Here is a 17,481-nt window from a genome sequence, read left to right as displayed (position 1 = left end):
GTTCTGGAACTTGCGCTGTAGACCAGGCTGACCTCGAACCCATGGAGATCTGCCTGCCTCTGCCTCCTGAGTGCTGGGATTAAAGGCGTGCGTCACTATTCAGTGAGATGTATATATTTTAATTTGTTTGGGGACTGTTAGAAACAGTGTTTATTTCTGGGCATGGTGGAGCGTGACTTTAATTCCAGCACTGGGGGTTGGGGGCACAGGAGGCAGGCCGATCTCTGTGAGTTCTTGGCCAGCCTGATCTACAAAGTGAGTTCCAGGACAGCCACAGCTATACAGAGAAACCCTGTCTCAGGAAGAAAAAAAAAAGTGTTTATTATTCCTTTAAATAGCTCAGTTTTAACCAGGTATGGTGGCGCAGGCCTTTAATCCCAGAACTTGGGAAATAAAGGAAATTGGACTCTGAGTTCAAGGTAAACCTGATCTACATAGCCAGTTCCAGGCTATCCCATGCTACATAGTGAGATCCTGTTCCAAATAAATAAATAGTTTAGCCAGTTGGTGGTGGTGCACACCTTTAATCCAAGCACACAGGAGGCATAGACAAGTGGATCTCAGTAGTTCGAGGCCAGCCTGGTCTACAGAGCAATTTCCAGGACATCCAGAGCTACACAGAGAAACTCTGTCTCAGAAAAAAAAATTAATAAATCATTTAACTATCTCAACCTTGGGGCTAAGGACATAGCGCAGGGACAGAGGTGCTATTCTAGCGTGTATGAAGTCCTGAGTTCAGTCTCTGGCAATGACAGAAACAAAACAAAACAAGGTTCACAAACGGCTCAGGGGCTGAGGTTTTCTTTGTTTGTTGTTTGGATGTTTTAAAACTGTATTTCCTCTTTTCTGGTTCCAGCATTTCCTTCTTCTCAGAGATGTAGAGGTCTGGGTGGGAAGAACAGAGGGAGGCTGAGAGAGTTTAAGAGAAGACAGCAGGCTCACCAAATGCTTTGGGAATTGCCAGTCAGAAGACATCCTTGACCTCCTCTGCAATGCACAGGATAGGCCCTGCAAGAAACCCGTGGTCTGTCTCCCAGAGTTATATCCCCCTCGTGACTCAGATACGCTAGATTATGTGGCACTGTTGGATGTTGTCTGAGTCCATTTTCAGAGATCACTGCATGTGTGTGAGCTCTGCCCTAATGTATGTGTGTGCACCACATGCATGTATGGTGTGCATGGCGGTCAGGTCCCCTGCGGTCGAGGTTGAGCCACCATCTGGGCGCTGGGAATTGAACCCAGGTCTTCTGCAAGAGCGACAAATACTCTTAACTGCTAAGTCATCTCTCCATTCCCTATCTTCCACAGATATTTTCCAGGTTTTGTTTTGGCTTGCTTTGCTTGTTTGTTTTTTTCAAGACAGGGTTTCTGTGTGTAGCCCTGGCTGTCCTGGGACTCACTAGGTTGGCCTCAAACTCAGAAATCCACCTGCCTCTCCTCCTGAGTGCTGGGATTAAAGGTGTGCACCACCACTACCATCACCTAGTGATACTTCTCTCTCTCTCTCTCTCTCTCTTTTTCCTAACCTTTGAAACAGGGTCTTACATACTCCATGATGACCGTGAACTTAGTCTGTAGCTGAGGATGACCTTGAACTCCTGATCCTCCTGCCTCCACCTACAGAGTGCTGAAATTACAGCCTGCATCGTCACACACAAATTATTTGATGGACCCCAGTACTTCCTACATGCCAGGCAAATTCTCTACCCACCGAGCTGCAACTCCAGCCCTCTGCAGAGATTTCCTTGTAAGCCCAATGAGCAGGTCTTTACAGAAGAAATTCTGCTACGTCTGAGTTGTTTGGGCCAAGGGGATATGGAGCTGAACTAAAGAAATCTCAGCCCTGAATTGTTAGATCTTGCTCTGCCTGTTCTGAGAGCTCTAGAGCTGACCGCCTGGGCAGAAAGCAGCACTTCCTCTTTTGGTCCAGCCTCAGTGACCCGGCAGGGAGGAGAAGGGTGATGTCCTAGTTGGACACCTATTGCATGAAACACCACCACCAAAGCAACTTGGGGAGAAAATGTTCATTCAGCTTACACTTGCATCACTGAGGGAAGCCAGAGCAGGAACTCAAGAGGGCAGAAACCTGGAGGCAGGAGCTGATGCAGAGGCCATGCAGGGAAGTTGTTTACTGGTTTGTTCCACGTGGCTTGCTCAGCCTGCTTTCTTATAGAATCCAGGACCACAAGCTCAAGGATGGCACCACCCACAATGGACAGGGCCCTCCTACGTCAATCACTAATTAAGAAAATGCCTTATAGCCAGATCTTAAGGAGGCATTCTCTCTACTGAGGTTCCCTCCTTTCAGATAACACTAACTTGTGTCAAGTTGATATAAAAGTAGCCAGTGCAGGTGGGATGCACAAGTGTGTTCTCACATGTAACCAACACTGATGAGGATGTCTAGTTATTGGGGTGCTGATATTATTGATGCTTTATAAAGGTAAACGAGGCTGGGATATAGCTGAAATTAGCAGATATTTAGCTGGCATGCAAAAGGCCCTGGGTTTAATACCCAGCACTGCATGAATGATTGGGAACAGAAAGAATTATAAATAACAACAACAAAACAACAAAAACAAAAGTGAACCACTAGCCACTTAGCACTATCACTCTTTACTGTCTGGTCTGCAGAATGAAATTATCACAGCACAACTGAAGAGCATCTGGCTTGTGTTCTCCTTGGAAGCTATCCGCATAATCATGCTGTTTTGGATGATAGATTCTTATCAAATTTCAAAGTGGTGGACCTTCCACTCCCTCGACAACTTCAGGTTTCAGAGAAGGGACTCTCAGATCTTAATGCACCCATTCTATTCTGGAGATAGTCAATAAGACTAGTACCTGGGCAGTTACCCCTTTTGTTCCTTAAAAAGAAATGTTTGGTTAGAGCTTTCCCCACTGGTTAGAAAATGGCTCTACGGATAGGTGTCCTCTTGTCCATGAACTCAGCTGAGCATTCCCTGCTCTTGGGAGCCAGCGCCTGCTGGCCTTGAGGAACCTGGGGTGGAGAGGAGCCTCCCATGGCTCCAGGTGTCTTTCTTGGTTCCTGTTAGGCAGTAACAACGATACTAAGGAAAAAACGAGGGCTTGGCCTAGCACCAATTCCAACCTGCTTATCCTCCACAGAAGAGAGTCGCATTGTGGTAAGTGACATAAGACATAAGCCAGACACATGAAGACAAATGTCATGCGCTCTCCCTGGAGGAGAGAGCAGAATAACAGATAACGATTACTACAGCCGGAGGAGGGAGACAGGTGTTGTAATGTCAAGGCCAGCCATGGGTGAGGTCCTTTCTAAAAAATTAAATTTTTTTTTAAGTCTGAAGTAGTAAATCACACCTATAATCCCAGTTCTCTGGAGGCTAAGGTAGAATTGTTGTGAGTTCAAGGCCAGCCTGGGCTACATAATTAGACCTTGCCTCAAATAAATACATAAATAGAAAATTTAGAAGTAAAAGCCACTGAGCAGCAGTGGCGCACGCCTTTAATCCCAGCACTTGGGAGGCAGAGGCAGGTGGACCTCTGTGAGTTTGAGACCAGCCGGCTCTGTACTGTAAATATGTTTTATCTGGTATTAAAGAAGCTGTTTCGACCAGTGGCTTAGTAGAGTAAAGCCAGGTGGAAAAATTTGAACAGAGATATAGAGAGAAAGTAGGTGGAGTCAGTGAGACGCCATGTAGCTGCTGAAGGAGAAAATCGACGCCATCAGCCAGACCTTACTGTAGGCCATAGCCTCATGGTGATACACAGATTAATACAAATTGGTTAATTTAAGATTTAAGAGTTAGCTAAAAATATGCCAAAGCTATTGGCCAAACAGTGTTGTAATTAATATAGTTTCTGTGTTATTATTCGGGTCTGGGCAGCCGGAAAATGAACAAGCAGCTGCCATCTATACTGGTCTACAAAGTAAGTTTCAGGACAGCCAGACTTACATATTGAGACCCTATCTCAGGGTAAAACAACAACAACAATCAATCAATCAATAAAATACCAAAAAGTCTTCTACACAAGGACCAGGTTGTGCACTGATCAGTTGATGAAAGTGTTATGAGAACCCTCAACCCTAAAAATGACCTGAAAATGACCCTGAACTCTTGATCCTCCTGCCTTCACCCCAGAGTGCTGATATTCCAGATGTGTTCCACCACGGCCAGCTGTGCTATGCATCTTCCAGGTGTGCTCCACCACAGCCAGCTGTGCTGTGCATCTTCCAGGTGTGCTCCACCAAGCCAGCTGTGCTATGCATCTTCCAGGTGTGCTCCACCACAGCCAGCTGTGCTGTGCATCTTCCAGGTGTGCTCCACCACGGCCAGCTGTGCTGTGCATCTTCCAGGTGTGCTCCACAACGGCCAGCTGTGTTATGCATCTTCCAGGTGTGCTCCACCATGGCCAGCTGTGCTGTGCATCTTCCAGGTATGCTCCACCACAGCCAGCTGTGCTATGCATCTTCCAGGTGTGCTCCACCACAGCCAGTTGTGCTGTACATCTTCCCACGTGTAGGAACATCCAGTAGTCTTGTTATAGGGTCGATTCTGATTCTACAACCTGGGAGGAGCCTAGGGCCTGAGTCTGGCAAACTTCCCAGCAGGGGAGAAGCCAACAGCAGGAAGCCCTCCTTGCCCATAGGCCTCCCTCGACTGTTTTCCCAACGTTGTACCTAAGAGATTCCAGGTGTGATGTGCAGGAACACGGAGCTTGCCCCTCCCCGCTGCTTTTCCTCCTGGGCTCAGCCTCCTCTTCACTCCTCTTGAAAGACCTCTTTGACCCTGCTCTCTCCTCTCTTAGGACTCTCAAGCTTGAGGAACAGGCCCTCAGCCAGGGCTGCAGTGGGAATCACCCAAGAGCTTGAGAGGGCCACGCCACACCTAGACCAATCAAACCAGAATTTCTGGGGTAGGATCAAATATAGGCTTCTTGAAAAGTAGGTCACAGGTGTGCGTTATACAAAATACCTGTAACGTTTCACCAGCCTCAAACAACTCTCAAACCTGTTGGTAAGCATTGAACTATGCTGAACGCTTCCCAGTGTTACATAAAAAGCACCCAGACGACCATAGTGGCTCATTCCTGCAATCCTAACACTCAGGGGGCTAAAGCAAGAGGATGGAGATTTCAAGGCCTGTCTGGCTTATATATTATGATCCTGTCTCAGCTCCGCCCCTAAAAAAGATCAAAGGCAAGCCAGGTAAGGTGGCTCACTCCTGCAATTCCGGCACTTGGGAATCCAAGGCAAGAGAATTGTCATGACTTGAGGCCAGCCTCGGTTAAAGAGAAAGACTTTGTCTAAAATAATTTTTTAACATTTAGTGTGTGTGTGTGTGTGTGTGAGAGAGAGAGAGAGAGAGAGAGAGAGAGAGAGTATGTATGTGTGTGTGTGGTGTGTGTGGTGTGGTGTGTATGTGGTGTGTGTGTGGTTATGTGTGTGGTGTGTGTGTGTATATGTGTGTATATGTGGGGGGGTATGTGTGTGGTGTGTGTGTGTATGTGTGGTGTGCTGTGTGGTGTGTGTGTGTAGGTCAGAGGAAGCTTGTGGGAATCAGTTCTCTTCCCTACCACATAGGTCCTGGCGAATCAAACTCAGGTCAGACTTGGCAGCAAATGCTCTTGCCTTCTAAGCTATCTCAATGGCCCCCAAAACAACAAAATATTTATTAAACAAGGAGTTAAAGACATGGCTTAGTAATTAGGAGCATCTCGGAGTTCAAGACCATCCTGGTCTACAGAGTGAGTTCCAGAACAGCCAGGGCTACATAGAAAAACCCTGTATCAAAAACAAATAACAAACAACAAACAAATGAAAAAAAGTGGGAGGAATAGGGGCTCTTTTGACCAAGTGGTATTTCTTTCCAAGAGTCCATTTGGTTTATACTGCCTTGGATAAATAGAGCTGGGGTAGAATTTGTGTTTATATTTAATCTCTCTCGCTCTCTCTTTTGTTTTGTTTGGCTGTTTTGGAATTCTCTCTATAGGCCTGGCCGACCTTGAATTTAGAGATTCCCCTGCATCTGCCTCCTAAGTGCTGGGATCAAAGGCCTGCGCCACCACTCACTGCCCCGTTTATATTTAATTTCTTATCCTAATTGGTGTTTCTTTTGAGTTAAAAAAAATAAGTATTTCATGTTTGCTTTCTTTAGAATAAAAAGGGGGAAGGTAAAGATGGGGCTGATGAGATGGCTCGGCAGATGAAGGTGTCTGAAGCCTGGTTAGACCTGAGCTCAATGCCTAGGGCCCACGTGATGGAAGGGGACAACAAATACCTGCAAGTTAGCCTCGGTCTTCCACAAGTGGAGTACACACTCACACCCCGTCTCCTGCCCAATAAATTCACATACACACATGAGCATAGGCACAAATACATGTAAGCATGCAACTGTACATGCACACACATGTATGTGTACACACACACACAATTCAGCTCTTAGTCAAGCCTTGCCATAGGCTCCGGAGATAAACGACACAGACTCACGATCTCTGTCCCACTGCCTCATGTTGATGCCCTCAGGCTGTGGGGCAGAGGAACAAACTTCACCCTGCAAGAGGTCCAACACCCCTGAACCTGACTGGTAGAACAATTCAGGAATTGGGCTCAGGCACCCATTCGGTCACTGGCTGAGATGGAAAACCCCTGTGCTGTCATGAATGGGCAAAAACAAGCCTCATAACTGGAGATCCTGCCTCCCCACATGCATGGAGCCGAGCCATGGGAGAAAAACATTGCTTAATCGCTGGGCTGTGCCTCTGGGGCTGCATTTCTGTTAGCACTGTTTTCTTAAGTCATTTTACATGCCAGGGGAGAGTGAGGACAAAGCAAATATTAGCAGCAAAAGATATGCCCTGTGTTCTCTTTGCATAAGACCCAGGTGTGCATGGCAGAGCAAAGGCTACAAGGAGTGAGCTCTGCAACGGCACAGAGGATGACATTTCACAAAGGTCCCCAAAGGTGTAGAAAACAGGACCTGAGGGGCACAGATTCCAGAAATGATTGTCACCAATCAATGGGACATATGTTTTTGCTGTGCGACGGATATCTGGAGTGTTCGTTATAATTGGTTCCCAGTCAGCCATGCCTCCTCTATTAATTGCATACATTCCTTTTGACAAAAGTGACACGCTGGTGGCAGCGCTGTGGGCTCGAAGACCAGGGTGACTTTCCATCTAAAATCACAGTTGTGACCAGAGCCTCAGACAGGGAGCAGAGCCCAGAGGTCATTTCCCGCTCTCGTCCAGGGATATACGGATGGGGGAAGGACTTGTTGGAACTGCACGCATCATTGTGTCATCTGAACATGGCCATTTAGGTTTCTTGGGTCTCCTATATCACAGTCTCTTTAGAAAGACTGCCTGAGCCAAGCCTGGTGGCACAGGTCTAAAATACCAGCCCAGGGAAGGCTAAAGCAGAAAGAATCCAAGACCAAGGGCAACCAGGGCTGCAGAGTGAGGCCAAGACGCCCTGGGACAACTAAGCAATATCCTGTCTCATAATAACTGATCAGATGCCTGGGAGATGTAACTCAGTGGCAGAGTGCTTGCCTCAACAGTGCAAGTCCCCATGTGAAATTTCTGGCACTGCAGAGAGAGAGAGGCAAGGGGGATGGAGGGAAGGAGGGAGGGAAGATTTGGAGGGTCCTCTTCAGTGCAAGTCTCCAAGAGCTTACACAGAACTCAGACAGAAGCCTCAGCCCGCTGGTGAATGCTGAGTTCATGAATGACCCCTTAAAAGGAAACAGAACATGTGCGTTGCAGTGGAGCACAACCCCGCCCCCAGTGTTGTTAATCACAAAGCTTTAGAGATGGTGAGGGACCAAGAGGAAGGCGATCCGTGTAGACGCTCAAGCCTGTGCTCTGAGCACTTGGGAGGCTGAGGCAGAAGGATCCCTGCCAGCCGAAGCTTCAGATGAGAGAAAAAGGAAATAGGAGGTGTCTGGAGGAGAAAGCTGTGAGCACAGGAATAAGCGACAACAGCAACTTCACTTCCATCCCCAAGTCTAACATTCCTCCACAGTCACTACTGGCCTCTTGACTACGAAACTCCTTAAGAAAAAGTTGTGTTGTGGTTTTGTTTAATTTTTGAGAGAATCTCCCTACATAATCCTGGCTGATCTGGAATTGGCTATGAAGACCAGACTGGCCACATTCACAGAGATTCACCTGCCTCTGCTGGCTGGAATTAAAGGTGTGGTATACCAGCACACCTGGCTCTGTGTGTACGTGTGTGTGTGTGTATGCGTGTGTGTGTGCTTGTGTGTGTGTGTGTGTTTGAAGGGAGCTGGAGAGATGCTCAGCAGTTAAGAGTGCATAGTACTTTTGTAAAGAAATGTTACCAGGGGCTCACAAAAGCCTGTGACTCCTGCTCCAGGGTATCCAGCACCCTCTGCTGGTCTCTGGGTGTCTGTAGACACCCACATGCCTGTGGTGTATACTCACACAGACACACATTTGTAAATGAAACAATGTTCTTTTTCTTTTTTCTTTTTTTTATATATTAGATCCCCTAGAACTGGAATTACAGACAGTTGTGAGCTGCCATGTAGGTGCTAGGAATTGAACCCCGGTCCCTTGGAAAAACAGCCAGTGCTCTTAACCATTGAGCCATCAATCTAGCCCTCCCCCCCCCACCAATGTTTTAAATCATAAAGTGTAACAAAAAAAGAGAGAGAGAGAGAGAGAAAAGCTTAGCCCCCTCCCCCACCCCTGCAGCCCCACAAGCTGGCTGCTAGGCTCCAGGAAGCGGCTCTGGGGACCCTGGCTGTCACTTGTCTTCCCCACATTTCATCCCTATAACTGTTAAATCGATAGCTACATCTTCATAGAGAACAATCGTGCTTGTGGTATTTTAATGGTCTCCTGTTCTGGAGTTGTCAGGAACATTGTCAGCAAAGCCAAGCCATTGATTTCCTGCCCATCCACTCAAGGCACAAAAGGACAAGCTCCCCTGCAGCCTGGACTCAAGGATCAGAATTAGGAAAACTTCTCCTGGGCCCTCAGCAAGGGTGTTTAAACATTCCCTTTTTAACACACACTTCCATTGCAGCTTAGCCACCAAAAGATAGAGGGAAACCCCCTTTTCAGTCCAATAGATCTTCCTGGGGGCTGGGAGAACAGCTCTGTGGCTAAAGTACTTGCCATGCAAACCTTTGTCAGACCACAGTACCCACACAAATGCAGGGTGTAGTGGTACACAGACATAATCCCACCACTGGAGGGGGGAGACAAGAGGATCCCTGGGGCCAGCTGAACTGGTCAGTTCCAAGTTCAATATATATGGTAAGATCCTGACTTAAAATATAAGGTGGATGGGGCAGGGGGATGCTTCCCTGAATAAAGGTGCTGTCCCCAAGCCTGATGACCTGAGTTCCCTTCCCAGAACCCACATAGAGGAAGGAGAGGGCCAACTCCTGAAGGTTGCCCTCTGAACTTTACAAGTATTCTGTGGCATTTGAGAACATACATATACACACATATACACACATACACACACACATATATACACATACACACACATACACACATACATATACATATACACACATACACACACATACACACACATCACAAAATAAGTAAGGTGGAGAGCAATCAGAAAATATATTCAGCCAGGCAGTGATGGCGCACACCTTTAATCCCAGCAATCAGGAGGCAGAAGCAGGTGGATCTCTGTGAGTTTGAGACCAGCCTGGTCTACAGAGTGAGTTCCAGGATAGGCTCCAGAACTACACAAAGAAACCCTGTCTTGAAAAACCAAAATACAAAAAATAAAATACACACATTAAGCATCAACCTGTGGCCGCAGAAAGCACATAGGCTTACTCTCAAAGAATCCTCCCCTCCAGGAATGAGAGATCAAGCCCAGGGCCTTTTGCATGCTCTGAACGTTGTCTTAGAACGTCATCGTAGCTTTCCTTGCTGCAGCGATTGGAACCTGAGCAAGAGCAGCAGACGGGCATTGTCACAGACAGAACAAAAGACAATGCAGCAAGTTACAGACTGGCAAGGAAACTCAGCCAGTGCTTTTTCCTGTGCCGCAGAGCACTGGACTGATAAATGCAGGTCTTCCCCTGACCAACTGTGAACTGTACCTTCCAATTGTGTGTTTCCATCCGTGCACAGAACATTGCGTGCCCTTAATTACTCTTAAAATAGAGCCTTGTGTGTGTGCACGCTGTGTAGGGGAGCATAAACAGTGCCAGTGCCCAGGGGAGCGGGGAGAACAAACAGAACAAAGTGTATAAGACACACTCTTCCTAAATTCAGCTTTCCATCAACAGCAGCCCCAAGGGACCTGGCAGCAGCTGGCTGGGCCAACCACAAATATTTGCACAGGTGAACTCCATCCAGAAATGGCAATCAGCTGCAGCCCTGGAGGAGAGCGAGAGAGAGGAACAACTCCACCTAGCTCCAGGCTCCGATAGCTGAAGTAGACGCAGTCCCATGCTCATTCATGGATGTCACATCCATCCTGGGGTGCCCTGCAAACCAGCTAAGGAAAGTGTGCTCCTTCTGTACAGCTCTTGTGGAACTGCCATGGCTTCGTAGGACGCACCATCATGTGTTTCATGAATATCCGAAAGCAAAAATGCCCAGAACGGCCCCACTGCCAACTCCCCTCCCTAATCTCCATCTGAGATAGGAGCAGCAGCCAGCAACTGTGTAAATCCAGCTACACATGGCTCCTCCCTGTTTCTGAGCAAGGCTCCCAAAGCATCTGTATCCTGAAAGATACAGGGGCACCTGCAGTCCTGCTGCTTCCCCTGCTCCCCAGAGCCACCCCCTAGGTGCTGTTGCTCTGTGGTGTCCGCTCTGGACCATGAGTCATGTAACTAGTCACCACTGTATATCTCATCTGTCCACAACAAGGATTCCACCCTCGCCAGTGAGTGAATGAGAGGTGACTGGACGGGGCTCCATGCCACTAAATCCACCTGACAGCCAGTGGGGTTTTGTTGCTCCTCTCACCATGGGACAGCTGGAGGCACCATTAGGTGTCCTTGGGGGAGTGCCGCTGGTCTCTATCAGGTAGCAGCTGAAGAAAGTGTTAAACATCCTTCACTGTGCAGGTTAGCCACAAACATCCACAGTGCCAAGGGTGAGATGCCCGCACTATACCGATGGGTTAACCCCAGTGCTGCCACCTCCCACCTTCTCCAGGGCCTTTCCCTTGGAGCCCAGGGAAGCACTCTCCCGATTGCTCCCCTGTTAGCTCCTGGCTGGCTGCCCTACTGCAGTATCTGACTCTCACTGAGGTGCAGGGGAGGGGCTGTTCAAGGATGCTGTATCTTCCTTTCTTCTGCTGTGTGCCTTCTCTCCTTGGATTAGAGACAACAGCTCCATGGTCCGTGGTGCTCCCAAGATAAAACCCAAGAAAAAAACCAAAAGACCGCCTCTCCTCAGCCATCAAGCTCCACTTCTGACTGGACACGTTATCTGGATGTCCGCAGAAGCAGAGCCAGTCCCTTCTGCCACTGTGCCCGCTCCTTCCACAGCTTCCCTGATGTGGGAAACGGTTCTCACTTCCTAATAAGAGCTCCTAACCCAGTTAATAGAAATGCCATCTATTTTACTTACTGTGTAAAATTTAGTGTTAACCTGGTTAGTTTTATGTCAACTTGACACAAGCTAGAATCATTTGAAAGATTGGGATTGAAAAAAAAATGCCCCACAAGATCTGCCTGTAGGCAAGTCTGTAGTGCATTTTCTTGATTAGTGATGGATGGGGGGGTGTCTGACCTAACTGTGGGCAATGCCATCTCTGGGCAGGTGGTCTTGGATTGCTGCTCAGCCTTAATACAAGGGGAGGTGTTTAGTCTTTAGTCACACTGCAACTTCGTGTGCCATGGCTGGTTGCTATCAATGGGAGGCCTGCCCTTCTCTGAATAGAAATGAAGGGGTGGGTTGGAGGATGGGCAGAAGGGAGATGTAGGGGAGGGGCTTGGAGGAGAGGAGGGAGGGGAAACTGAAGTCAGGATGTAAAATAAGGAAATAAAAAAGAACCTGGCAGTGGTGGCGCCTTTAATCCCTGCACTCAGGAGACAAAAGCAGGTGAATCCCTGTGAGTCTGAGGCCAGCCTGGTCTACAAGAGCTAGTTCCAGGACAGCCAGGACTGCTATACAGAGAAACCCTGTCTCGAAAAAAACACAAAAAGAAAGGAAGGAAGGAAGGAAGGAAGGAAGGAAGGAAGGAAGGAAGGAAGGAAGGAAGGAAGGAAAGCAATCTGAGTGAGCACAGAGAGAGAGAGAGAGCAAGCCATAGATAGCACCCCTCGGTGCCTCTCCTTTGGTTCCTAACTCCAGATGCCTGCTGAGTTCCTGCCCTGGCTCTCTCAGTAAAGGACTGCAAACTGTAAGGTGAAATAAACCCTCTCCTTTTCAAGTTGCTTCTGGTCAGAATGTTTTATCACAGCTATAAAAAGCAAACTAGAGCCAGGCAGTGGTGGCGCACACCTTTAATCCCAGCACTTGGGAGGCAGAGGCAGGCAGATCTCTGAGTTTTAGACCAGTCTGGTCTACAGAGCGAGTTCCAGGACAGCCGGGACTGTTATACAGAGAAACCCTGCCTCAAAGAACCAAAAAGAACGAAAGAAGGAAGGAAGAAAGGAAAAAGAAAAAGCAAGCCACTGGGACACCTGCCTACCACGCACAAGGCCCTTAGTTCCGTCACCAGAACATGAAAGGGAAAAGCATGAGGTCATTACAGGTGTGTCACAGAAGCAGAAATATTGCTAAGGTGGTGTATACTGTATGCCACCCTCCAAGGACACAGCCACGCTCTGCCATCCCATAGGGATATCACACCAGAGTAAGGGCATGGTCTGTGAGTTGGTTTGTCTTGTTATTTGTTGAGATAACTCACACTAGCCTTGAACTTTCTTTCCTGTGCTGGGATTGAATTCAGGGCCTCGCACGCACGTGCTGGTCGAGCAGCTCTGATCTGCCTCCGTTTCTAAGAGAGGACATTACAGGCATAAGCCTGAACACCCAGCTGAGGCATGGCTTTTCTTAGCCCTAGCCACCCTTCCTTCCAGCCAGGTGGCTCCCCGTGTGGGCATGTCTGCAGGGACCTCTAAAACACCCTTCCCGTCTCCTTCTGTAGACCAGGCTTCATCTTTTACAATAGGATAGAGAAGAAACGTTGGCTTCCAACCAGAAGTAATACTGAGCCGATGGGATTTAATAAAAACAGAACTGCACCTCTGTCTGGGGTCCTGCCCAGTGGGGCACCAGCTGGGAACAGTGTTGGGGGAGGTGTTGCAGGCAGGTGATCTGGGAGAGCCGTCACTATGTAGGCCCATGAACAAAAGCTACCGGCATGAAAGGATTCACCACCCAAGACTTTCCAGTTCCTCCCCACATCTCATCTCATCACTGAAGATCTGCTCTTTTTTTCCAGAACATTCTTCCTGGTTGGCTTACCCTATTGCTTGAGTTTTCTATGCTGTCTAACAAATGATCAAAAATTCAGACATTTTTGTTTTGTTTGCTTGTTTTTTTTTTTTTTTTTAAACAGCATCCATTTATTCTCGTTTGCTGGGGGGTCGTGAATTCTAGATGGCTGAATGACGTTTCCTGCTGCGGTCCAGGAGTTGGTCAGGGTTATGGTGACTATGAGGCTATGACTCTCTTCAGACTCACTCAGTTGAGGGAAGAATTTAATTCCTTGCACTGTAGGCCGAGAGTCCCTTTGTGCTTGGTAGCTGATAGTCCTGAGCCTCTTTCTGCTCTTAGAAACTGACTGCTTCCTCTGGGCCAGCAGATCTCTAACACCTTCTGCCACTTTTTAGTTATTTTTATACAGGCAATAGTCGTATTACATAAAACTAACCACTCAAGAGTGCACGGCTCAGTGGCATTTAGTACAGTCACACTAGTGTTCAAGCGTTACCCCTGAAAGTCCCAGAACATTCTTACTGCCCCCAAAAGGAGACTCCCTTAGAAGAGCACACCTCATCAGGTAGGCTTGCCTGGGAGCTGCTCCCTTAGGAGGAATTCAACAATCAAATCGCTTGAGTGACAGCCATCAAATGTGCAGTCACCCACATTCAGGGGCAGAGTATTTTACAGAGGTCCTGCTGTTTTACCTCCTACATCTATGCCCTGGAGAGCTTGACCCAAGGGATGCTCTCTCCCTCTGCTCCACAGGGCCAATATGCGTGCATACCGTGGATAAATAAACCTGAGTAACTTGACCCCTTCTCGCCCTTGGCTTACTCATTCGTAATTAAAGGTGCTAGCATAGTTACTTGACATAAGTACCACTGACTGAGCATCTGTGTAGCACCAAATGTTTTAAAAGCATTCAGTGGAAATTGTCACCACTACCATAACAATCACCGTTATCACTACCATCACCACCTTTGCCATCATCCGAATCTTCATCAATAAAAATCATCACCTCCTCATTGGGTTGGTTCCTCCCGTCCTGGGGTTTATTTCTGCAGATACCATGAGGATCTAGTAAACTCCTTAAGATTGGCACTGTCTGGCTTCAGGTCCCGTGTCTTGCCCACCATATTCCTATCTCCATGTCTCTCCTCTCTCTTAACCCATACAGGACTAGCTAGTGAAGAAACATGAGAGCCTCTTCTGTCATTCCTGCTAAAGCACCATCCCTGCCCCCCTTTCCAATTCAAGTCCAGACAGTGAGACCAAGGGGCCAGACAGTCTCCGGATGCTCCCCCACCCCAACCGTTGTGGTTGGCAGAATCCCCCCCTGCTGTACAGCCTCTGAGTTCCTCTATGAGGGACAGGCTTTCCCCGCGGCAGTCAGAGCCTTTGTCTCGGGATCAGCTTCCCATCAGATATCCTGTCCTCCCTCATAGACGACGGAAGAAGGAAGATAGGATCTGACCGTGGGAGGCTGTCAAGTCAGACCAGCTCTCTCTTCCAGTGAGGGGCCCGGTGCAGAGCTCTGGGAGCAGAAAGACAGCGAGAACAAGATCTCTGATTGTTCTCAATTGCCTGACTGGAGATCTCGTTTTCCCCTTAATCAGAAGGCTCGTGTATGAAATGCTTCTGGCAACAGTTTTGCATTAACTGTTTTGGTTGACTGACTGTTTCTGTACTGCTCTTCCAGCCAAAAGCACGCACAATGTGGCTCAGATTAGGCAGTATGAAAGGAATTCTCGGCCTCGAAGCCAGAAGTTTGGTTTTAAACTAGAGATGGGTCCTTGCCTTATGTCCCAGAAGCCTCGACCAGAGTCTGTTGCTGGGCACCACATTTAGATAGGCTCATCGTTTCTGAAAAGCCAGGGCCAAATGTCCCTTGGCAGCAGGCTGTGCAGCAGGGCTTAATGGCCTGCATCTACCTGAGGGTCTTCCCAGCCTCCTTGGTGGCAGAAACAGCCCAAATTCCCAAAAGCCAGGCCTTCAGCTGTGCTCCTGGTTAGGCCCTGCCCACAGCCCATCTGGAGAAGAAGCATGTGGTCAAACTCGACAGAGGGTGTGGTCCTGCCTCTGAACCCCAGCAGACTGGCTAGCCTCCAGAGCCATCAAGAGCCCTGCATAGCCTTCCCATCCTCAGCCCACTAGGATTTTGAGCAAACCTTTTACCCAGACCAGTTTGTTCTGGATCTCCCACGGATCTGTTGCTGAAGAAGGAACAGTACCTGGAGTGAACCACTGTCCTTGGAGGTGCTACAGCACCTACCAGTGGGTCTTAGCACCACACCAACACAGAGCTACTGCAGGCTGGGACCCAGAATGAACCAGAACACAGCTTGCATCTGAGGCAAGTCCCAAGACAGGACGGCAGCTGCACAGTTTGTAGACGGGCTGGTCTATAGTGGGAAGAGCCTTTGCCTGAAGCCTAAGATGAAAAGCCCATACTCTCATTCTCTTAGACTCTGTTCTTGTCTTATTTTGTGTTTGTTCATCTGTTGAGACCGGGTCTCGAGTAGCCCAGGCTAGCCTCAGACTATTTATGTAGCTGAGAATGATCTTGAACTCTTGTTTTTTGGGTTGTTTGTTTGTTTGTTTTGGGTTTGGGTTTTCGAGACAGGGTTTATCTGTGTAGGCCTGGCTATTCTGGAACTCACTCTGTAGACCGGGTTGATCTCAAACTCAGAGATCCAACTGCCTCTGCCTCCCAAGTGCAGACACTACCACTACCTGGCAACCTTGAACTCTTGATCCTCCTATGTCCACCTCCCAAGCGCTGGGAGTGTAGGTGAGTGCCACCACACCTCTCGCTTCTTCACATACAAGCATGCGCACACACCGTACAGTCATTTGTTTCTCACACACCTGGAGTTCTCTCTGCTCCCACTTTTGACCAAGATGGAATGACAAGGACTGGCCTGGCCTTTCTGCTTAAAGCAAGCAAAAAGCAAAGTGAGGGAAAAGGTGAAATAAGCTTTCTCCTGCCACGCCTTTCTAAAAATCTGAGATGTGCCAGGAGTAGTGGTGCATGCCTTTAATCCCAGCACTCAGGAGGCAGAGACAGGCAGATCTCTGTGAGTTTGAGACTGGTCTGGTCTACAAGAGCTAGTTCCAGGACAGGAACCAAAAACTACGGAGAAACCCTGTCTCGAAAAATCCAAAAAAAAAAAAAAAAATGGGTTAATTTAAATGTAAGAGCTGGTTAGTAATAAGCGTGAGCTATTGGCCAAGCATTTGTAATTATATTAATTCAGAAGTCAGTTATTTGGGAACAGGCAGTCAGGACAGGAAAATTGCTACTTTATAACTATAATTTTGGGGCTGGAGAGATGGCTCAGAGGTTAAGAGCATTGCTAGCTCTTCCAAAGGTCCTGAGTTCAATTCCCAGCAACCACATGGTGGCTCACAACCATCTGTAATGGTGTCTGATGCCCTCTTCTGGCCTGCAGGCATACACACAGACAGAATATTGTATACATAATAAATAAATAAATATTTTTAAAAAATAACTATAATTTTGCTATCGTTATGAATAGTAATATAAATATCTATGGTTTTTTTTTTTTTTTGGTTTTTCGAGACAGGGTTTCTCTGTGGTTTTGGAGCCTGTCCTGGAACTAGCTCTTGTAGACCAGGCTGGTCTCGAACTCACAGAGATCCGCCTGCCTCTGCCTCCCAAGTGCTGGGATTAAAGGCGTGCGCCACCACCGCCCGGCCAATATCTATGTTTTTTGATGGTCTTAGGGGACCCCTGTTAAAGGGTCATCAGAGTTGAGACCCATAGGTTGAGAACTAAGGCAGTCAGAACAATTCTCCCTAGGTGGCACTCCCTACTCAGGTGATCCTAATCTATGGCAAATTGACATTAAAACTAACCATCGCCCTGCCCAAAGCTGTGCCAGGACCATGCTTTTATCTCACCCGCTAATCTCCACTTGGGGTCATCCAATTTGTGAGGAACCTCCTAGAAATGGGGAGCCCTGTAGGTTCATTGTGATGGCTAAGGAAAACTCCATTCTGTGCTGGACACAAAGTTCCTAAAAGATAAGCTCCTGGCAACCCGGACTCCTGACCGCCTCCCCAGGATTGTAAACCTGCTTACCG

Source organism: Chionomys nivalis, chromosome 7, assembly GCF_950005125.1.
Source record: "Chionomys nivalis chromosome 7, mChiNiv1.1, whole genome shotgun sequence".
In the NCBI taxonomy this organism is placed as follows: domain Eukaryota; kingdom Metazoa; phylum Chordata; class Mammalia; order Rodentia; family Cricetidae; genus Chionomys; species Chionomys nivalis.
Note: the sequence above shows the minus strand (reverse complement) of the source record.